The sequence below is a fragment of the Eubalaena glacialis genome, chromosome 11 (genome assembly GCF_028564815.1).
Source record: "Eubalaena glacialis isolate mEubGla1 chromosome 11, mEubGla1.1.hap2.+ XY, whole genome shotgun sequence".
Taxonomy (NCBI): Eukaryota; Metazoa; Chordata; class Mammalia; order Artiodactyla; family Balaenidae; genus Eubalaena; species Eubalaena glacialis.
In genome coordinates, this window is record NC_083726.1 from 32,264,083 (window position 1) to 32,278,185 (window position 14,103).

Here is a 14,103-nt window from a genome sequence, read left to right on the forward strand (position 1 = left end):
CACTCCTCTATGATACAACTACCAACATGGACAGAAATACTTACCTAATCATGATAACAAGGTTGGATTTCTGAGCATCTCCATAGTTTTGAATGGCTAGATTAAGACATTTAAATGTCAAAACCCCACAAATTCAGTGCTTAAAAACATAGCACAGTTAATTGTAACTGCAAGAAGAAAGCAAGAATGTATGGTTTTGGTAAACTTCTGTAGGAAGGACAAGTCTTACTGGCTTACTAAGTTCAGGAATTTTTAATCAGGCTGAAAGAACATCTCTGACCCTCAGTTAATGGGTAAAAGTAAATGTTAGTCATTTTAATGATGTTGATGATGTTAAAAGTTTTGATAATGATATTAACTTTTATTAACTGTTTACTAAAAGCTAAGTATTTTGCTAAGCTCTTTACAACCGCTGTCTCAATCCTCATAAATCTATGAAGGACCACTATCCAAATTTTGTAGACAAAGGAACTGAGGTTGAAATGGGTTAAAGTGACCTGCCCAAATTCACACAGTGAGTTAAGTGGTGGAGCTCAAACCCAGATGATCTCACTCTAGTCTGTCCTATTTACCACTAAACGAATTCAACAGAGCTTATTCCTCTACTTTATTTCTAATTTTGCTAGTTGTGACAGTCTCAACTTATTTTTAAAAATGCAAGTATAATACAAAGAACTCTTTTTTCCTAAACATTTGAGAATAAGTTGCCAACATAATACCCTGATCCTCAGCCTCCAAATACTTTCATGTGTATAGCGGTTTGAATAGTGAGCACCGCCCTCCCCAAACACACACACGCAAAGATTTGTCCAAGTCCTAACAGCTGGTACCTGTGAACATGGCCCTATTTAGAAATAGGGTCTTTGCATATGTAATTAAATAAAGGATCTTGAAATGAGATCATTCTGGATTTAGGGTGAGACCTAAATCCAGTGACTAGAATCGTTATAAGAAAAAGGAGGGGAGATTTGAGCTACTTAGATACAAAGGAGAGACACAGGGGAAATCCAAGTGAAGATGGAGGTAGAGATTGGAGTGATGCATCTCTGGGCCAAGGAACACCAAGGATTGCCAGAGCCACCAGAATCTATGAAAGACGCATGGAATGGATTCTCTCTCAGAACCTCCAGAAGGAACCAACCCTGCTGATATCTTGATTTCAGAATTGTGGCCCCCAAAACTGTGAAAGAATAAACTTATGTAGTTTTTTTTTTTTGAAACCAAGAGCATCTAGGCTTTTTATTAACTCTGATTCCATTATCACTGAGTATCACAAACACTTTTTTTTTTTTCCACACACACTGTATTTTATTTTTACAAGAGATAAATAGACTGACACCAAGCATTGTACATGGATGACCACAACAAAAGCAACAATGATTGCAATTACCAAACATGAAACACACTCATACTATGTCATAATATTGACATTCAGTCCAGTAATCCTCCACTGCAACAGCTCCTTTACTTTGCAGTGAAAATTGATTTGTATATTCTTTGCCTCTGAGTTCTTGTGGGATTTTTTCTTTTTTTAAATTCAACCAGAAAGTCACAAAAATTATACTCATCCTCATCAGTTCACTCAGTCCCATGTAATTAATTTTTTTTTTTTCATCTTGATCTTTTGTTAGCACTTTTATGAGCTCATCAGTTTTTCATTAGAGTTCTGAAAATGCTTATTCATTCAGTTCAGCAGTACAGTCAGGTACCAGAAACCTGTACTTGTCAGAGTCTTTTCCATGAATTTCCTGAAGATGAAACCCTTTTATAGGAACATATTAACAAAAGCATCAGAGTACACCCAGAACTGTCTGTAAATGACAAAAGACTTAAAAATGACCACGGTTAAAGATTTGATGAAAGTTCATAATAATGCAGTTGACAAGAAAATTAGTTATTTCTGAGATATACATTTTAAAGTAATAACTAGGATTATGACTTATAACATTATACCAGAACATATAAGATTTTTAGAAATTTCATGTAATGTCTGAAACATTTATATTAACATATTTCCATACAAATAACCCAAGGAAAGTTTAGTATTAGTTGTTTTGTTTGTTTGTTTATACTGCAGGTTCTTATTAGTCATCAATTTTATACACATCAGTGTATACATGTCAATCCCAATCGCCCAATTCAGCACACCACTATCCCCACCCCACCGCAGTTTTCCCCCCTTGGTGTCCATATGTCTGTTCTCTACATCTGTGTCTCAACTTCTGCCCTGCAAACCGGCTCATCTGTACCGTTTTTCTAGGTTCCACATACATGCGTTAATATACAATATTTGTTTTTCTCTTTCTGACTTACTTCACTCTGTATGACAGTCTCTAGATTCATCCACGTCTCAACAAATGACTCAATTTCGTTCCTTTTTATGGCTGAGTAATATTCCATTGTATATATGTACCACAACTTCTTTATCCATTCGTCTGTTGATGGGCATTTAGGTTGCTTCCATGACATGGCTATTATAAATAGTGCTGCAATGAACATTGGGGTGCATGTGTCTTTTTGAATTACGGTTTTCTCTGGGTATATGCCCAGTAGTGGGATTGCTGGGTCATATGGTAATTCTATTTTTAGTTTTTTAAGGAACCTCCATATTGTTCTCCATAGTGGCTGTATCAATTTACATTCCCACCAACAGTGCAAGAGGGTTCCCTTTTCTCCACACCCTCTCCAGCATTTGTTGTTTGTAGATTTTCTGATGATGCCCATTCTAATTGGTGTGAGGTGATACCTCATTGTAGTTTTGATTTGCATTTCTCTAATAATTAGTGATGTTGAGCATCTTTTCATGTGCTTCTTGGCCATCTGTATGTCTTCTTTGGAGAAATGTCTATTTAGGTCTTCTGCCCATTTTTGGATTGGGGTGTTTGTTTCTTTAATATTGAGCTGAATGAGCTGTTTATATATTTTGGAGATTAATCCTTTGTCCGTTGATTCGTTTGCAAATATTTTCTCCCATTCTGAGGGTTGTCTTTTCGTCTTGTTTATGGTTTCCTTTGCTGTGCAAAAGCTTTGAAGTTTCATTAGGTCCCATTTGTTTATTTTTGTTTTTATTTCCATTACTCTAGGAGGTGGATCACAAAAGATCTTGCTGTGATTTATGTCAAAGAGTGTTCTTCCTATGTTTTCCTCTAAGAGTTTTATAGTGTCCGGTCTTACATTTAGGTCTGTAATCCATTTTGAGTTTATTTTTGTGTATGGTGTTAGGGAGTATTCTAATTTCATTCTTTTACATGTAGCTGTCCAGTTTTCCCAGCACCACTTATTGAAGAGTCTGTCTTTTCTCCATCGTATATCTTTGCCTCCTTTGTCATAGATTAGTTGACCATAGGTGCGTGGGTTTATCTCTGGGCTTTCTATCTTGTTCCATTGATCTATGTTTCTGTTTTTGTGCCAGTACCATATTGTCTTGATTACTGTAGCTTTGTAGTATAGTCTGAAGTCAGGGAGTCTGATTCCTCCAGCTCCGTTTTTTTCCCTCAAGACTGCTTTGGCTATTCGGGGTCTTTTGTGTCTCCATACAAATTTTAAGATGATTTTTTCTAGCTCCGTAAAAAATGCCATTGGTAATTTGATAGGGATTGCATTGAATCTGTAGATTGCTTTGGGTAGTATAGTCATTTTCACAATGTTGATTCTTCCAATCCAAGAACATGGTATATCTCTCCATCTGTTGGTATCATCTTCAATTTCTTTCATCAGTGTCTTATAGTTTTCTGCATACAGGTCTTTTGTCTCCCTAGGTAGGTTTATTCCTAGGTATTTTATTCTTTTTGTTGCAATGGTAAATGGGAGTGTTTCCATAATTTCTCTTTCAGATTTTTCATCATTAGTGTATAGGAATGCAACAGATTTCTGTGCATTAATTTTGTATCCTGCAACTTTACCATATTCATTAATTAGCTCTAGCAGTTTTCTGGTGGCAGTTTTAGGATTCTCTATGTATAGTATCATGTCATCTGCAAACAGTGACAGTTTTACTTCTTCTTTTCCAATTTGTATTCCTTTTATTTCTTTTTCTTCTCTGATTGCCGTGGCTAGGACTTCCAGAACTATGTTGAATAATAGTGGTGAGAGTGGACATCCTTGTCTCGTTCCTGATCTTAGAGGAAATGCTTTCAGTTTTTCACCATTGAGAATGATGTTTGCTGTGGGTTTGTCATATATGGCCTTTATTATGTTGAGGTAGGTTCCCTCTATGCCTACTTTCTGGAGAGTTTTTATCATAAATGGGTGTTGAATTTTGTCAAAAGCTTTTTCTGCATCTATTGAGATGATCATATGGTTTTTATTCTTCAATTTGTTAATATGGTGTATCACATTGATTGATTTGCGTATATTGAAGAATCCTTGCATCCCTGGGATAAATCCCACTTGATCGTGGTGTATGATCCTTTTAATGTGTTGTTGGATTCTGTTTGCTAGTATTTTGTTGAGGATTTTTGCATCTATATTCATCAGTGATATTGGTCTGTAATTTTCTTTTTTTGTAGTGTCTTTGTCTGGTTTTGGTATCAGGGTGATGGTGGCCTCATAGAATGAGTTTGGGAGTGTTCCTTCCTCTGCAATTTTTTGGAAGAGTTTGAGAAGGATAGGTGTTAGCTCTTCTCTAAATGTTTGATAGAATTCACCTGTGAAGCCATCTGGTCCTGGACTTTTGTTTGTTGGAAGATTTTTAATCACAGTTTCAATTTCAGTGCTTGTGATTGGTCTGTTCATATTTTCTGCTTCTTCCTGGTTCAGTCTTGGAAGGTTATACCTTTCTAAGAATTTGTCCATTTCTTCCAGGTTGTCCATTTTATTGGCATAAAGTTGCTTGTAGTAGTCTCTTAGGATGCTTTGTATTTCTGCGGTGTCTGTTGTAACTTCTCCTTTTTCATTTCTGATTTTATCGATTTGAGTCCTCTCCCTCTTTTTCTTGATGAGTCTGGCTAATGGCTTATCAATTTTGTTTATCTTCTCAAAGAACCAGCTTTTAGTTTTATTGCTCTTTGCTATTGTTTTCTTTGTTTCTATTTCATTTATTTCTGCTCTGATCTTTATGATTTCTTTCCTTCTGCTAACTTTGGGTTTTGTTTGTTCTTCTTTCTCTAGTTTCTTTAGGTGTAAGGTTAGATTGTTTACTTGAGATTTTTCTTGTTTCTTTAGGTAGGCTTGTATAGCTATAAACTTCCCTCTTAGAACTGCTTTTGCAGCATCCCATAGGTTTTGGGTTGTCGTGTTTTCATTGTCATTTGTCTCTAGGTAGTTTTTGATTTCCTCTTTGATTTCTTCAGTAATCTCTTGGTTATTTAGTAACGTATTGTTTAGCCTCCATGTGTTTGTGTATTTTATGCTTTTTCCTCTGTAATTCATTTCTAATCTCACAGCGTTGTGGTCAGAAAAGATGCTTGATATGATTTCAATTTTCTTAAATTTACTGAGGCTTGATTTGTGACCCAAGATGTGATCTATCCTGGAGAATGTTCCGTGCGCACTTGAGAAGAACGTGTAATCTGCTGTTTTTGGATGGAATGTCCTATAAATATCAATTAAATCTATCTGGTCTATTGTGTCATTTAAAGCTTCTGTTTCCTTATTTATTTTCATTTTGGATGATCTGTCCATTGGTGTAAGTGAGGTGTTAAAGTCCCCCACTATTATTGTGTTACTATCAATTTCCTCTTTTATAGCTGTTAGCAATTGCCTTATGTAATGAGGTGCTCCTATGTTGGGTGCATATATATTTATAATTGTTATATCCACGCCATGAAGGCTGGGAAAGCACTGCCTGAAATGGAAGGAGAAGCCTAGGGAGGTCTCCGGCTCTGTCTTTCATTTGGCCTCATAACTCCATTTTGAAGATGTGGAAAATGAGCTAAAGAAGATGCTGCTCAGGAAGAAGCCTGACCACAGCCCCACTGAACAGGACGATAGGACTCCTGGCAGACTCCAAGCTGTCTGGCCACCCCCAAAGACAAAAGACACAGAAGAAAAAGTGGGATTGAAGTACACTGAAGCAGATGCATTTTAAAACGTGTTTGTGGGGATTAACCAAGATGGCGGAGTAGAAGGACGTGCTCTCACTCCCTCTTGCGAGAGCACCAGAATCACAACTGGCTGCTGGACAATCATCGACAGGAAGACACTGGACTTCACCAAGGAGGATACCCCACGTCCAAGGACAGAGGAGAAGCCACAGTGAGATGGTAGAGGGGCGCAATCAGAGTAAAATCAAATCCCATAACTGCTGGGTGGGTGACTCACAGACTGGCGAGCACTTATACCACAGAAGTCCACCCACTGGAGTGAAAGTTCTGAGCCCCACGTCAGGCTTCCCAACCTGGGGGTCCGGCAACGGGAGGAGGAATTCATAGAGAATCAGACTTTGAAGCCTAGTGGGAATTGATTGCAGGACTTCGACAGGACTGGGGGAAACAGAGAACCCACTCTTGGAGGGCGTACACAAAATAGTGTGTGCATCGGGACCCAGGGGAAGGAGCAGTGACCCTGGGGGAGACTGAACCAGACATAACTGCTGGTGTTGGGGGGTCTCCTGCAGAGGCGGGGGCTGGCTCTGTTTCACCGTGGGGACAAGGACACTGGCAGCGGAGGTTCTGGGAAGTACTCCTTGGCGTGAGCCCTCCCAGAGTCTGCCATTAGCCCCACCAAAGAGCCCACGTAGGCTCCAGTGTTGGGTTGCCTCAGGCAAAACAACCAACAGGGAGGGAACCCAGCCCCACCCAGCAACAGTCAAGTGGATTAAAGTTTTACAGAGCTCTGACCGCCACAGCAACAGTCAGCTCTACCCACCTCCAGAGCCTCCCATCAAGCCTCTTAGATAGCCTCAACCACCAGAGGGCAGACAGCAGAAGCAAGAAAAACTACAGTCCTGCAGCCTGTGGAACAGAAACCACATTTACAGAAAGATAGACAAGATGAAAAGGCAGAGGGCTATATACCAGATGAAGGAACAAGAAAAAAACCCCAGAAAAACAACTAAATGAAGTGGAGATAGGCAACCTTCCAGAAAAAGAATTCAGAATAATGATAGTGAAGATGATCCAGGACCTTGGAATAAGAATGGAGGCAAAGATTGAGAAGATGCAAGAAATGATTAACAAAGACCTAGAAGAATTAAAGAACAAACAAACAGAGATGAACAATACAATAACTGAAATGAAAACTACACTAGAAGGAATCAATAGCAGAATAACTGAGGCAGAAGAACGGATAAGTGACCTGGAAGACAGAATGGTGGAATTCACTGCTGCGGAACAGACTAAAGAAAAAAGAATGAAAAGAAATGAAGACAGCCTAAGAGACCTCTGGGACAACATTAAACGCAACAACATTCGCATTATAGGGGTCCCAGAAGGAGAAGAGAGAGAGAAAGGACCAGAGAAAATATTTGAAGAGATTATAGTCGAAAACTTCCCTAACATGGGAAAGGAAATAGCCACCCAAGTCCAGGAAGCGCAGAGAGTCCCATACAGGATAAACCCAAGGAGAAGCACACCGAGACACATAGTAATCAAAGTGGCAAAAATTAAAGACAAAGAAAAATTATTGAAAGCAGCAAGGGAAAAACGACAAATAACGTACAAGGGAACTCCCATAAGGTTAACAGCTGATTTGTCAGCAGAAACTCTACAAGCCAGAAGGGAGTGGCATGATATACTTCAAGTGATGAAAGGGAAGAACCTACAACCAAGATTACTCTACCCGGCAAGGATCTCATTTAGATTTGATGGAGAAATCAAAAGCTTTACAGACAAGCAAAAGCTAAGAGAATTCAGCACCACCAAACCAGCTCTACAACAAATGTTAAAGGAACTTCTCTAAGTGGGAAACACAAGAGAAGAAAAGGACCTACAAAAACAAACCCAAAACAATTAAGAAAATGGTCATAGGAACATACATATCGATAATTACCTTAAACATGAATGGATTAAATGCTCCAGCCAAAAGACACAGGCTTGCTGAATGGATACAAAAACAAGACCCATATATATGCTGTCTACAAGAGACCCACTTTAGACCTAGGGACACATACAGACTGAAAGTGAGGGGATGGAAAAAGATATTCCATGCAAATGGAAATCAAAAGAAAGCTGGAGTAGCTATACTCATATCAGATAAAATAGACTTTAAAATAAAGAATGTTACAAGAGACAAGGAAGGACACTACATAATGATCAAGGGATCAATCCAAGAAGAAGATATAACAATTATAAACTTATGTAGTTTTAAGCTACCCAATTTGTTGTAAGTTAATTCAGCAACTGTAGTAATCTAATACAGTGTGTAATTCCTACAAACAAAGGTACAGTTGCAGCACTATTTACAATAGTCAGGACATGAAAGCAATCTAAATGTCCATCAAGAGATAAATGGATAAAGATGTGTCACATATATACAATGGAATATTACTCAGCCATAAAAAGAAACGAAATTGAGTTATTTGTAGTGAGGTGGATGGACCTAGAGTCTGTCATACAGAGTGAAGTAAGCCAGAAAGAGAAAAACAAATACCATATGCTAACACATATACATGGAATCTAAAAAAAAAATGGTTCTGATGAACCTAGGAGTAGGACAGGAATAAAGACGCAGATGTAGAGAATGGACTTGAGGACACGGTGATGGGGGGAAGGGTAAGCTGGGACGAAGTGAGAGAGTAGCATTGACATATATACACTATCAAATGTAAAATAGATAGCTAGTGGGAAGCAGCTGCATAGCACAAGGAGATCAGCTTTGTGACCACCTAGAGGGGTGGGATAGGGAGGATGGGAGGGAGGCTCAAGAGGGAGGGGAGATGGGGATATATGTATACAATAGCTGATTCACTTTGTTACACAGCAGAAACTAACACAACATTGTAAAGCAATTAAACTCCAATAAAGATATATATTAAAAAAAAGGGCATTGCTTTATGATAAATGGCCCTAAAACTTACCAAATTAAAACCAGCTGAATATCCTATTCTTGAAAAATCATTCCTACATTGATATAAAATTTTAGATCCATTTTACTTAAATTTAGTAGGTAACATCCTAATTTGATGGCTTGAGTTTGTAAATATGATTTTTTAAAGAAGCTACCTAAATGTGTCTTCAAAGCTTTGTTACTTGGCACGAAATCAACTAGAAGTCTAGAAACGAATACTGGTATTGTCTGCTCCTTATATTTCTACATCAGTATCCCAATAAATGTCTTTCAGAAAAACAAACAAGCAAACAAACAAAGGCACAGAATAACCATTAAAATCAGGGAATTAATCTTGATCCACCACTACTATCTAATACGTTCAGTTTCACCAATCGTCCTAACAATATCCTTAAGAGCAGAGGATCCAATTCAGAGTCACACTTTCCATTTGTGTCATGTCTCATTTAAACTCCTAAATCTGGAACCGTTCCTCAGCCTTTCCTTGACTTTCATTACCTTGACAATTTTAAAGAGTATAGATTACAGGTATTTTGTAGAATGACTCTCAATTTGAGTTTTTCCAGTGTTTTCTTATGATTAGATTCAGGTACCGTGTCTTTGGCAGGAATACTGGAGAAGAGATGCTGTGCTCTTCTCATTGCATCCCATCAGGTGATACACAGTTCAGTTTGTCCCATTACTAATCACGTTCTCTGATCACTTGGTTAGGGCTGTGGCTGCCGTGGCTGCCAGAATTCTCCACTGGAGAATTACTCATTTTTCCTTTGTCATTAATAAGCATTCTATAGAGAGTTACTTCGAGACTGTTATCCCTCATCACAAAATATGGACTCACGGTTTGCTATTTTATTCAAGATTCATAATGTTACCATTATTTTATATTCAAATTGTCCCCCATTGGGCCAGTGTGAGACTCTTCAAATTGGCTTTCTTTCCTTTTAACGTGTTCACGTCATTCTGCAGGCACTTTCTTTCTGGCACAGAAAGATGTTGTAGAACCATTTTGCTCTTTTCCCTGCCCCAGCCTTGAAATCAGTCATATACTGGAGGATGGTATTTAAAAATCAAGATCTGGCTACTAGGTGTCCTTGAGCCTATGGAAGTATAGCTGCTACCTCACCCTCCCAACACTCACATACACTTTCACATTAATATCTATGTATTTCTTTACCTATACAGATTGAAAACTGTGGGTTCACAATTTCAATCAAATAAGACAGAGCTCCTTCTAGTTTACTTCCTTTTCTGTACTTGGAATTCCCTTATCCAAAGGTGAGAAATGGGGCTCTCACTATCTTCATACTTTTACTGATTTACTCAATCCATGGGTAAGCAACCAATCTCTCACTGCTTCTGCCCCCATCTTCCCCACATGGATATACTCTTTACCTTTTTCGGGCTCTGATTCACTGTACCAGACTCCCTCCCTGTATGGACACCCTGCTCACCTGCCCAGTTCTGACACCCCTCATCAGGGAAGCTCCCTCACCCTTCCCTCCTCATATTGTTGGGCTCGGATGCTGTTCTAAAAGGACACGGCCTCACTCTACCTGGGTCCTGACAACCCAGGTCTGCTGATCCAAACTCAACACAGAGGTCTTTATATTCCCAACCAAACAAACAAAACAAAGAAAGCTAGAGGGTTTTTTCTAAATGAGTGTTTTTCCAATCCTTTTTTAATAAACACTTTTTAGGATAAATTTAAGGATCTCAATTGCCCTCCAGTCTAGATTTCATATTTTAAAATTTATAATCATTTCTCCTTTTCCAAATATAAATTAAACTATATACTGAACATATTTTTTTCTAATCTTATAAGGCTTCTGGAGACTCAGACTTCTACTCCACCTTACAATCTCCTCAATCCCTAGTGCTATGTCTTCATCTGTTGAAAACCAAAGCTCTAATTACCAAATGGAAAATAGAATTACTTCCATTTTTCAGCAGCCATAGCTATATATTAATTGAAAGTTAATGAGTATGATTATTTAAGAACGAAAGTTAGGAATTCATGATAGAAATTGTTCAAACACAAGTGAATTCCCAAAAAAGGGCAAATATATATAATTTTAAATTAAGGATGATTTTTCAGATCAACAAGTGTGATAATTACATGGCCCCTAGTTATACACGACTTACTGCCAAATGGTGCCTAGCCCTCGCTTAATCCCTTATCCTTATCACCTAATTTACTCTTATTTCACTCGTCACTATAGCTATTCCGATTCTTATTGCTTCAATTACACCATTGCCTATTTTTCTCTCACCTAAGGAACTGATCTCCTACTTCATCATGAAAATAGAGACTGTCTGGCATTAACACTGTGGAAGGCAGAACAATGGCTCCCCAGTGATGTCCATAGTCTTATCTCTGCAAGCATGAGCATGTTACTTTGCACAGCAAAAGGGACTTTGCAGATGCAACCAAGGGTATGGACCTTGAGATGGAGAGATTATCCTGGATTCTCTGGATGGGCCCAAATCACTTGAGTCCTTAAAAGCAGAGAACCTTTCCTGGCTGCAGTCAGAGAGATGTGCCAATAGAAGATACTGGAGAGATCTGAAGCATGAGAAGAGCTTGCCCTGTCATTTCTGACTTTGAAGATGCAGGAATAGGGCCACCAGCCAAGAAAAGAAGCATCCTCTAGAAGCTCCTAATGGCTCTCAGCTAAGAGCCAATAAGAAACCAAGTACTTCAGTCTTATAATCACAGGAGACTGACTTCACTTCTAAAGCCCCCATAGGGAACACAGCTTTGCTCACACCTTGATTTCAGATCTGTGAAACTGGAGCAGAAGAATCATATAAGCCCATCAGACTTCTGACCTACTGTAAGATAATAAACGTGTATTGCTTAAGCCATTAAATTTGTTATGGCATCATTAGTACACAAATACACTCTATTGCCTACACTTTTGGTTTCATGCTTGACTGCTTCCAGGCAATATCCAAAGTGAGCAATATTATATTATTTGATGTTATTTGATATCTACTATTTTTTTAGTTAATACTCATTACAAAATTATTTCTGTAACCTTTAATGACACTTTTTCAGCCCTAATGTTCTGGTTGAATAGTTTACTTGAGTTTTAAAGCTCAGAGTCTCCTCCCTTCCTTCCTTCCCTCCCTCCCTTCCTCCTTCCCTTTCCAAGAAGGAAAGAAGGAAAAGGAGTTACATGGTGTTTTATTAGAGTGAAGGGTTTGTGAAAGTTTAGTAGTTTAAAATGGAAAAAAAAGGAATTGGTGATGTTCCCACTTTGGAAAATGTTCAAAGAGGCTTTCTTAAAGTTAATTTTCTTCATCTCATCTTAAGGACCTTTGTGATAAGGAATACTGCAATGTTCTAGAGACTGATTTTTTGATAACCACACGGTTTCCAGCCCTCTTCCCTCTAAATCTGTATGATTTTGACTAGTTTATTGAGTTGTACTCAGCAGGGTTCAAGTAGAAGGCAACTTTACTGTTTCTCTACATCCCCCATTAAACGTACTCTCTTGGCTCATTCTTCCTCTTTCCTGGATAAAATCTCCAGAAGATCCTATAGTTTTTAAGATACTACCAGGTGTGAAAACATGATCTTATTTTTTCTGTAATAACAAGTTCAGTTCAACCCGCAATCAAAACTTAACTTTCTCATTCTTATCTGTTTTAAGTCTGCTTCCTTCCCCAGCACAGGCTTACCAGAGGCTACGGAGAAGGGAGAGGGGCATTACATTACAGTCTTCTTCATTGTTTCCCCCCTTTGCTCTTCTACTCCTTTCTCCTAATGCTGGATCCTCCTGGAGCAGAGAAGGAGGAGATGGAAGGAGGCAGACAGTTCTTATTAGATTTGTTTGACTATAATCAGGTGTTGGTGCCTTCTGGGTGTGTCAGATGACCAATGCTTCTCTCGTGGGATGTTTCTGTGGGTCCCTTAGAGATCGTCTTGCTGGGATGTCCAAATGCTGCTCCCTGGCACTCGGGCTGTTTCCTCTAGCCAGTCAGATGCGATTGCTCTCAAGCCCCTAGCCTCTTGTGCTAAGTGCTGGCCCTCCAGGCAGACTTTTTTAGGAGAAAACGGTCTAGAGGGTTCGCAGCAGACTACCTACCACGGGCCTCCTCCAGTCCATAGAAAAAAAACCTGTTTCTGTTTCAATGTCCCTGGAGGTTCCCTTTGCTCCTTCTCAAATTCTCTCCCTTCTCTTGGCTTTTGGCAGAACTTGCCAGTCATTTAGTGTTTCCAGACATGAGCCAGGTTCTAATCTTTATGTTTTCCTGATTTCAGTGCTCGCAGAACTTGCCAGTCATTTAGTGTTTCCAGACATGAGCCAGGTTCTAATCTTTATGTTTTCCTGATTTCAGTGCTCGCAGAACTTGCCAGTCATTTAGTGTTTCCAGACATGAGCCAGGTTCTAATCTTTATGTTTTCCTGATTTCAGTGCTCACAGGCCAAGCATTTTTAGTGGTTCTCTTGAAGTCTGCCTCTCTTGAGAAGACTTCCTCAAGCTGAGAAATATAACGAGAGCTGGGGTGACTCTCTCTTTAAATAACCCTCAGTCTCCCATCACTTACCTCCTATTGAATTGGCGAAACCATATTTTTTGTGTGTGTGGGGGGCACTTCCTTTATAAATGGTCCACCTTGATTTAACCACGGGAGCACTTTATACATATTATTCTCAGCTTTGGCCTAAACTTCCAGACAGGAAGAGCCATATTTTGATATTCTATTACATTTCTCCAAATGCTCTGTTTCTATGATAGTGTCTGGTAAAATAAAAGTTAAAGTTATCTGAAATCAATGTAACTGCTAGCACCTTGAGAGTGCACATTTAGAAAGTATCCACACAGTACCTGATCTTGCCATTTAGTTTTATTAAAAAGAAAATAGACACAAGACTATTTCCTGAGGGAGGCTTCCAGAGAAAGTTCTGCTGCCTGAGGTTGACTACTTACATAAACTCTTCTATAACTTTGAATTGTCCTAAAATCCAATGGATTCGAGAAACACTTGATATAATCACTCTTTCAAATACATGGAATTTGCTACTGTTCACTTAAGAATTTTTCTTTTTCAGTATATATATCATCCAGTTTAAGGAGGATTAAATTTTCAGTACTTCTTTATCCAGATTCATGATTTATTGAACCAATGAACTAACAAAAACAGATATGT